Below are 9,854 nucleotides of genomic sequence, written 5' to 3' on the forward strand. Positions count from 1 at the left end.
CTAAAGTAGACCTTAAGATTAAAGAACAGTATTAAGGATAAAAGAGATACATGATGGAATATTCACTTCACCAGCAATATAACACTACTACCGTAGCCTCAAATTATATAAAGTGAAAAAACTTGATAAAATTAGACAACTCTATCAAACTAATAGAGTAAAGAAGACGATGTGCAGAGAGAGCTAACACCATCTTGAAAAGCTGACTCCATTTGAAACGAACCCACCAGAACTCTTGACCCTTGCCCTTTTCCCTGGGTGGGCTAGGAAATGTGTTCAGAGGCTCCAGGTGAATCAGGAACTGCCATTGTTAACATCGTTCCACTATTTAGCCCTTCCTCTGGGGCAAGGCACCCTCAACGTTATCAACCTTTTAACTCACCCTGGCACCAGAGGGATGTATCTGGTTCCTTTGTTCTCCTGGATTCTCCCTGCATTCCTTTGGGAGTAGTTGGTCCATTTGTTATGGGATATAAAACAGGTGGTGTTGGGTGGGGGCTGGGGTAGGGAGGGCAGAGTTGCGGGATCCATGTGGTCCTGTTGCCTTGCCAGGCCTACCTTTCTGTAAGATACTTATCGAAACTCTTTAAACCTGACAAGTTGGACTTGTTTGCTTCTTTCTCTGGCCTCTGGGCATTTTTTGGCATTTGGGAGCTATTTTGCATATACAGCCTTTTTACAAAGCAGATAAGAATTGTCCGCAAGTAACAGTTTGTTTGTTTTTTTAAGTACACCATATATTTAAATGGCTTTATAACAGGCCATTTAGTTTCCTAATTTTATGTTTTCTTAGCATATTACCCTTAGGTTTCATTTACCTGAGAAGATATTGATTGGCAGCAGAGAAAGACAAGTACAAATGTAGAGGGTTGACAGAGGAAGCTAGTAATGGTTTGAAAACTAAACTGTCTTAACATTAAATATGACTAAATGTTAATATCATTAATATATCGATCTAAGAAAAATACTAAAATTCCAAAATGTAGAGGGCAACAAAGTAATTTATGAAAGAGAAGCTAAAAATGGCTAAATAAATAGAAAAATGTTCAACTTCACTAGCAATCAAAGAAATAGAAAATAAAATAATTATTTTCCTCTATAAAATTAACAAAAGAATTAAAATAAAAAATAATAGGTCTTTTTTTCTGCATATTGCAGAGGTAGGCCATTGTTGACTTTTGGCATGCTGGGGTTGGGTGGGGAGGTTGCTGGATGCAGACCTGCAAGGCCTGGGTTGAAGGCAGAGAGAACTAAGCTGGCACTTGTTGTTGTAAGACGTTTGCTTGGATAGAAATTTGGTGAAAGAAAAGAACAAGTGACAATAACAATTTTGAGAGGGACTTGGAGAATACATGGCAGGAATGGATTCTCTGGACTGCATAACAGCATCTGATTCAGCTATGGAAATTGAAAAGCAAAGAGGAACCTCTAGCAGTGAACAAGATTGCCAGTGTGAAATTTATATTTCTCTCTGAAGATTATTAAACTCTTCTTCTGGCAGCAGCTTATTTAAAACTCAATGTTGCCCTGACCCTGTGGCTCAGTTTGTTGGATATCAGTCCTGCAAAACAAAATTTCACAGGTTTGATTCCCCATCAGGGCACATGACTGGGTTGTGGGCTCGGTCCTTATGGTGGTGCATAGGAGAGGCAACCACTGATGTTTCTCTTTCACATCAATGTTTCTCTCCCTCTGTTTCTCCTTCCCTTCCCCTCTCTCTAAAATAATAAATAAAATCTTTAAAACACAATGTGTTCGTCACCTAAACAGCGGCAAAGAGATTCTATTAAAAAATTTGTTCATTTTCTTGAAAGTGTTCAAGCAGAGATTCATCCAGTGACTCGTCTTTAGAACCAAGACCAATGACTTTAAAGCTATTTTTGAAAGACTCAAGAAAAAGAAAGGTAAAAAGAGGAAATATAAGCCAACAGGAAAACCAAGGGAAAGACCAAAAGGAAGGAAAAGCACTAGGTCAAAAAGAATGAAGAGAAAGGAAGAAAACCATTATCTTTTAAGGTTGGAGCAAGCAGTGGTGAGAGAATTTTTCAACTACCTTGAAAAACTGAATCCTTGAAACAGATGAATGTTGGTGAAGATTTAGAAAAAGAAGACCTTGATAGTTGTAGATATAAATACTTGGATGATGATGGATCTATTTCTCCTATTAAAGAGTGAGCAGGAGAGGATGACATTGCAACGTTGCAACAATTCTCAAACATGATGATTAATGTGATATCAAATTGGTGGAGAATAACTATTTCATAATAAGTTCTGAATTACCAAAGAAAATGAATGTATATTTAGAACAAGAATATACTGAAGAAGCTACTTTGTCTAAAAAGAGAGTATCAAAGTCCAAAAACACTGGACAGAAGACAGAATGGCCTGAAAAGGAGATGGGAATATAAATGTCAAGGGTTTTATCTTGAGGACACATGTCTGGACTTAAAGATATTTGTATATCCCAAAGACCTGTACTATTCTAGGGAGTGACAGCTTAGAAGTGAATATGATTTGACCTTACTTATGTTTATAAAGTGTCTAAAATTGAGAAACCAAGCAGATCCATCTACTCTGATCCTAACAGTGATTCTAAAGTAAATTGCTTGAAGAAATTAGGTCCCAGTGATTATAGGTGGGGAAATTTTGAAGTATGTCCATATTCAAGTGGAGATCAAAGAAGCTCAACTAAATGAATTGTGAACTGACTTACATGACAACTGGATTGAGCAAAAAAGGGATTAAGATTCAAACTTGAGAGGAACTAAGGCAGTGGAAGAAATTATAACATGTGAAAGTACTTAGATAAAAATTTATTAATGTTAAATAATTGTTTCTATGTTATACATAGTTTAAAAACACCCTTTACACTTTGTGTAGAAAGTCAAAATATATTTTTAGCTTAAAGTTTCTCTAGTGTCTTCTATGGAAGAAATAAAGATAAAATTTAGCAAAAAAAATTTTAATATATCTAGAGCTGTCTAGGATAAAATAGACACTGTCATGTACTGCTGGTGGAAGTCAAATTCAGACAAGTTATTTAGTTTATAACATTTGATCAAGCAGTTCCATTTCTGGGAATCTATTCCTGAAAATAACCTGAATTAATTATAAAGATTCAAGTATAAAAAGGGAATATTATCGATAATACATCTCTTTTAAAAATTAGGAATGATCTTCTCCTTTTTTCTTTCCTTCTCTTGCTCCCTTCCATTCAATTGTTTACTTCCTGAGCAGTTAGATTGGAGCTCAGCAAGATGGGTGTCCCCATGGGTGAGTAGGGGAAGAACCATGGCAGTCCATGTGGGATGGCAGAGTACTACGGGAGTGAGAAAGGCATCTCTGTCTGGGAATGACTGAGCTCAGGATGCAGGAGCCTCAGCAGTGAGAGAAAAGCATCTGCGGGAAGGGAGATAGATAGCCCAGAACAGGGTGTCATAGCCCAATCAAGGTGAGGAGGGCATCTTCAAGGTTGAGAGCATGGTGAAAGTTAGAACTGCTTACACACAGGAGATTGATCACATAAGTAAATACAATATATTGAAGATAAGATAGTCAGGTTTCCCACTGCCAAAGAAACAAGTTACAATTATAGAAAGGGAGAAAATAAGAATGAGGTATTGCCTTAGAATTTGGAATACTGGTGCGAACTCATATGAAGAAACAGATAAAGAAGACAAAAGTAAACATAGATATAAATGGATGTATTATACAAATATATGTTCATTCTGAGGGTCTGGGAGCAGTGTCACCCCAATAGCAATGAGCTACTAGTGTCCAGATGTTGGTTTCTAAATATTCTTCTTCACTAAAAGAAATCAGAGCTCTTTGGAAAAAGAGCTAATTCCAGTGCTGGAGCTGGGAATGTACAATAAGGCTGGAGCACCTTTGCCAGAAAGTAAGGATGGGTTCAGAAAATAATGGGAGCATCTCAAAATGACTAAAATAGAATAACATTAGCCCATACTCACCCACATATTAAAAAATGGATTAATTGACAATTTGAAAAGGAAAGAATATTTACATAGTCCCCAACTATCTCCCCACAAAATATTTATAAATTATAAGGGTGGAAAAGAGTAACTGTGCAGTGGAAAAGAGTAACCATGCAGTGAGAAAGCCTGGCAGACACCACCTTAATAAAGTGATCAAAGTTAACATCACCAGTGGTGGGACAAAATGAAATCATGCATCGCAATGAAAAGAACACAGCATCCCTTCTCTAATATACCTACTAAAGATGCATGACTTGAATCCAGCCGTGAGGAAATAGCCAACAAATCTACAGCGTGGGGCATTTTACAAAATAAGTAACTTGTAATTTTCAAAAGGATCACAGAAATGAAAGTCAAGGGAAGAATGAGGAACTGTTCCAAACTGAAGACTAAAGAGACGTGACAACTAAGCACAATGAGAAGGGAAGATGATGGGGTTGAATGCTTGGGACCTGGGAAGAAAAGTTATGGAACACTCGAATTGGATAATCTGAGAAGAGTTTAGAGAGTTGTGAACAAGGACTAGGAAGAACAAGAGATGGTACATTCCCACAGGGCTGGTAATAGAGGGGACTATTGCCATCCCTAGGCCAGAAGAAGCAAGAAGGAGTACTTTCTGGAACCCAGAGAAAGCTCTTTGGAGAGGACTACCTGACAGGAACTGTGACCTTTAGGTAAAGGGACATTGCCAACCTGAAGGGAACCGGTAAGGAGTGAGCTGGGGGAATAAGTAATCTGACCTTTCTCTCCTCTTGCCCTCTAAAGCCATTAGTTAAACCCAACTGGAAGCGAGAGAGGAAGGGAGCCAGGTTGTCGCAATCTCATAATCAGCATCTCAAGGAACAGAGCAGGGTAGAGAAGGTGGAGAATGAATCCAACTCAAGTCTTAAGAAGAGTGGAAAAGGTTCAGCAAGGCCACAGTGAGAAAAGGGAAGGGGAGCCAAGAGATGAAAAAAGAATTGCTAAGCTTCTTTAGAAGACACCTGAATCAGATCAGCTTAAATCTTAATTAACACAATACTTATTAACTGCCTACAATGTATTAGGAATTTTATAGCATTAAGAAAACACATTAGGGGGGAGGGTGAGAAGGGGGATAAGTAAGGGAAGGGTCTAGTCAAAGAATGTGTATAAATGACTCATGGACATGGACAATGGGGAGGGATATGATTATGGGAGAAGCGGTGGGCTGGGTGGAGGAGAGAAATGGGGGAAAAATGGGACAACTGTAAGTGAAAAACCAAAAAGAAAAAAAAGAAAAAAAGAATTATATTTGGAGTGTCAGGAGAAGAGAAGAATAAGGGTTTACCCCTAGGTTTTTGTTTGAAAAACTGGATAAATAAGAGTTCCATTTATTGTGATGGAGAGCATGGTGTGATGCAGGTTGAGGATTCAGGAAATCAAGAGTTTGTTTTGGGCATTTGAAGTTCAGATACCTGTAGATACCCAAGAGAAGATGCTGTATAATCAATTTGATACATAGATCTGATAATAAATTATGGAATCACTGCTGTATTCATTACATTTTTTTCATGTAAATAATGGATTTTTAATTTTTATCTTATATTAATACAAAATATTTTCTTTTAAATATTATTTTACTTCAGACTGTATTTTTTTTTCTTTGAAATAAACTATTATTTCTTGGAAAAAAAAAAGAAAACACATTAGGTTTGTGACTTTTTTGGAATGTACATTCCAGTGAAGAGAGATAACCAATAAGCAAATATGTAAGTCATGTAACATTTTAGGAGGTCATAAGTACTATAAACAATAAAGATGGGTAAAGGGATAGAGGTGCTAATTGTATTAGCAATTGTCCAGGTGAAAAATAGTGCCTTGGACTAGGAAGGTAATGAGGAAAGTAGTGAGTAAGAGTTGATCTCTGGATATATTTCAAGGTAGAGCTGACAGATTCCCTGATGCAGGCGCACAGGGATCCTCTGATTTCCCCATCATATCCATTCTTCTTCCCATAGCTGGAAGTCTGACCTCCACAGACCACATATCTGGATTCTCCTATCCTCTGGTTGGGTTCAGACAATGAAATGAACTAGTAGGAGGTTAAAAAGTAAGGGGAGAATAAGACTGGCATATATATTCTCCTGGCTCCTTCTCTGCCAAGCTACAGCTTGGGAATGGCTGCCCCTTTCTACTATAACTACAGCTCTTGCTGGTTTTGGTAAACCCTCCCCACCTTGCCTCCTTCCAGTTTACAGGTAATAATGGCTTCCCACTGTGACTATCTCTTGGATGCTTCACTGTTTCTTATTAGTTTCCCTTAACCTGACCACACATTTGTAGATAACACATTGAGTTTTCCGCAAATACACTTTTGGTGTGCTATCTGTATCCTGTCAAGACCCTGAGTGACAAAGGATGTGAGACAAATGAGGAATCAAAGATTACTCCAAAGTTTCTCTTCTGAGCAACTGCAAGAATTGAGTTGCTATTTACTGAACTGGGGGAAAAGTCAGTAGTGTAAAATGAATTCATTAGAAGGCTATGGGGTAGCTCACAGGCTAGAATAAAAGGCAGAAATGTAAAGGAGTGGGTTGAAGCTGATGGCCTACTGAGAGCTCAGATTCAGAAGTTGCCAATGATTAGATTAGAGCTCCTAAAGAGAAAATGGGTTCAAATCATTCCATTTAAGGGAAAGGGCCAGAGACCAGCTCTTACTGCTTGAGGGTGGATGTGTTGACTGCTTGTTTGGACTATAGCATTTAGGAAGCTTTAGGCCTCAAGGGAATCAGAGATGCTGATACACATCCTTCAATACACAAGACAATTATTTCAACAAAGAATTACTCAGCCCTAAATTGAGAAACCCTATTCTATATGTAGGCTACCATGTGTTTCTATGCCTTAGAAGATAAATCAGACTACTGTAGATTCAGAGCCTCAAACTCTATTGGAAACTTAAAAATGATAGTGGCAAATAAATATTTATATATGGGTACTGTCTAAATGAAGCCCCACAGGAATAGGCACCACACTGGGAAATTTTTACTTGAGAGCACAGAATTTCACTTTACCATACTATGGAAAAGTCCAACTGCACAAATGATAGTAATCCCACTCAGTGTAGCATACATAGGTTTATTAGTGGTTTAAATAGAGCATTCTGTAGGTGCTCAAGTTTGTCACTAAAATTAATAAAGTTGTAAATCGTGTTATAGCTTTAACACTCTTGCAGGAACCTTTCCAGGAGGCAGAGAGTTATGGTATTGTCTAATGACAGGTTTTGAAGCAGGCCTACTACAGGGCTGCATTTGTTGGGCACAATATGCTTTCTGTGTTCCAGGATTCTCTTGGGACATACTAACTTACCTGGAGTAGGTAATCAAACTCACTGGAGAATGCAGCCTACACACTCCAGAAGTGTTTTTGTTCTTAGCACAATGGTAGGACTGAGAACTGGCCTGGCCCAGGGCCAGGGAGGCACTGATAGCAGATGAAGCCGGAAACTTTGCAAATAAGCCACTGAACTTCAGGGTTTGGTCAGCACAGTTGTTGCCTAACATACTGGCAGAGAGACTTTTTTTAAAAAATAAAGTAAGAATTATTTTTTTTTCTTTCCATTTGGGGCTAGAAAGTTTTGTGTCTAAAATAAACATGACTCATGTCCCAAGAAAGCTCCATTCTAGAAAATTCTGTATCCTTGGCTGACTTACACCTCCCAACCCCCCTTAGAATCTGATTTCTGATTCCCAACTCTGAGATGATACTTTTGCCCTTTATTTTTAAGGTTCAGGAGGACCTGGTCCCTCTGGAGGAACCAGTCTCTGATGTGGCTATGTCCCAAGAGTTTGAGCTCCAGTTATCAGGAAAGTGATTATTCTGTGGTTTTCCCCACCTCATATTGCCACCAGTGGAAGTCCCCTAAATTTCCTTAACAGTATTTCCCTAAACCTATAGAATTAGGCTTTTTTTTTTTCTTAACTCAGGAATGTTTAATTGTAATTATGAATTCCACAAAGATTTTGCTACAATCTAGGCTTCAAATTAGTTTTGTAATTTAATTCAATAAACTCTGTTAACTGATTTTTTTCTATCACAGATGAATATGTAGGCAATCTCTTCAGATATGTATGCTTTGAACTTTATGCATATTAGCAATAAGTTAATATGATCATTAATTCACTCAAAACTACTTTTTTGAGTATATTTTATTAATTGTGTTATTGCAGTTTTCCCAATTTCTTTCCCTTTGCCCCCTCCACCCAGTACCCACCTTCCCTCCAGCAATATCCCCCTTACTTCATGTCCATGGGTCATGCATGTAAATTCTTTAGCTTCTCCATTTCCTATACTGTTCTTAACATCTCCCTGTCTATTTTGTAACTACCAATTATGCTTCTTAATCCCTATACCTTTTCCCTCATTCTTCCCCTTCCTCCTCCCCAGTGATAACCCTCCATATAATCTCCATATCTATGATTCTGTACCTGTTCTAGTTGTTTCCTTAGTTTGTTGTTTTTTAGATTCAGTTGTTGATAGTTGTGAGTTTGTTGTCATTTTACTGTCCATAGTTTTGATCTTCTTTTTCTTAAATAAGTTATTTTAACATTTCTTATAATAATGGCTTGATGATGATGAACTCCTTTAGCTTTACCTTGTCTGGGAAGCATTTTATTTGCCCTTCCATTCTAAATGATAGCTTTGTTGGGTAGACTAATCTTGGTTGTAGGTCCTTGATTTTCATCACTTTGAATACTTCTTGCCACTCCCTTTTTGCCTGCAAAGTTTCTTCTGAGAAATCAGCTGATAGTCTTATGGGAACTCCTAAGTAGGTAACCTCTTCTTTTCTCTTGCTGCTTTTAAGATTCTCTCTTTATCTTTTTTAACCTTTGACATTTTAATTATAATATGTCTTGGTGTGGTCCTCTTTGGGTCCAACTTCTTTTGGACTTTGTTTCCTGGACTTATATGTCTATTTTCTTCACCAAATTAGGGAAGTTTTCTTTCATTATTTTTTCAAATAGGTTTTCAATTTCTTGCTCTTCTTCTCCTTCTGGCACTCCTATGATTTGGATGTTGGCACTTAGGGAGATGTCCCAGTGTCTTCTTATTCTCTCTTTGTTTTTTTGAATTCTTGTTTCTTCATTTTGTACTGGTTGACTGTTTATTTCTTTCTTATGTTCCAACTCATTGGTTTGAACCCTGGCTTCCTTCCCTTCACTATTTGATTCCCTGTGGATTTTACTTTATTTCACTTACTGTAGCCTTCATTTTTTTCCCTTTTTTGTTTGCTGTACTCCATCATTTCTCTGAGCATTTTTATCACCAGAGTTTTGACCTCTTAATTTGATAGGTTGGCTATCTCCATTTCGCTTAGTTCTTTTTCTGGAGTTTTAATCTGTTCTTTCATTTGAGCCATATTTCTTCGTCTTCTCAATTTGGCAGCCTCCCTGTGTTTGTTTCTGTGTATTAGGTAGAGCTGTTTGACACCCTGTCTTGGCACGCCAGTTACATTGTAAGGGGCAGAGCCTTAGGTTTTGTCAGTGCCAGGCAACCTGTTTCAGTGCCATCTGGATGAATATTTTTCTTTAAATCCTTGGTTGTCAGACTTCATACAGTTTGATTTTCTGGCAGTTCTGGTTGTTTTTTGTTTTGAAGTTAGTTGTGATCATTTTTATGGTTGTGCAGGGAGGTGAAGCATGTCTACCTATGCCTCCATCCTGGTCAGAAGTCCTCCAAAAAATATTTTTAAGTCAAAAGATTGACCATGCCCTGGCTGGTGGTTCAGTGGGTTGAGTAACAGCCTGTGAACCAAAGGGTTACTGGTTCAATTCCTAGTCAGGGCACATGCTGGTGTTGCTGGCCAGGTCCCCAGTTGGGGGTGTGCAAATGGCAACC

The 9,854-nt window shown here is 38.0% G+C and overlaps 1 pseudogene; it reads left to right on the forward strand.

Annotated features, from left to right (window-relative positions):
- The first annotated feature begins 1,361 nt into the window (after nt 1–1,361).
- Nucleotides 1,362–2,408, forward strand: LOC150019922 (TATA box-binding protein-associated factor RNA polymerase I subunit D-like; annotated as a pseudogene).
- The last annotated feature ends 7,446 nt before the right edge of the window (nt 2,409–9,854 follow it).

Source organism: Furipterus horrens, unplaced genomic scaffold, assembly GCF_987537825.1.
Source record: "Furipterus horrens unplaced genomic scaffold, mFurHor1.1.pri manual_scaffold_2, whole genome shotgun sequence".
Classification (NCBI taxonomy): Eukaryota; Metazoa; Chordata; class Mammalia; order Chiroptera; family Furipteridae; genus Furipterus; species Furipterus horrens.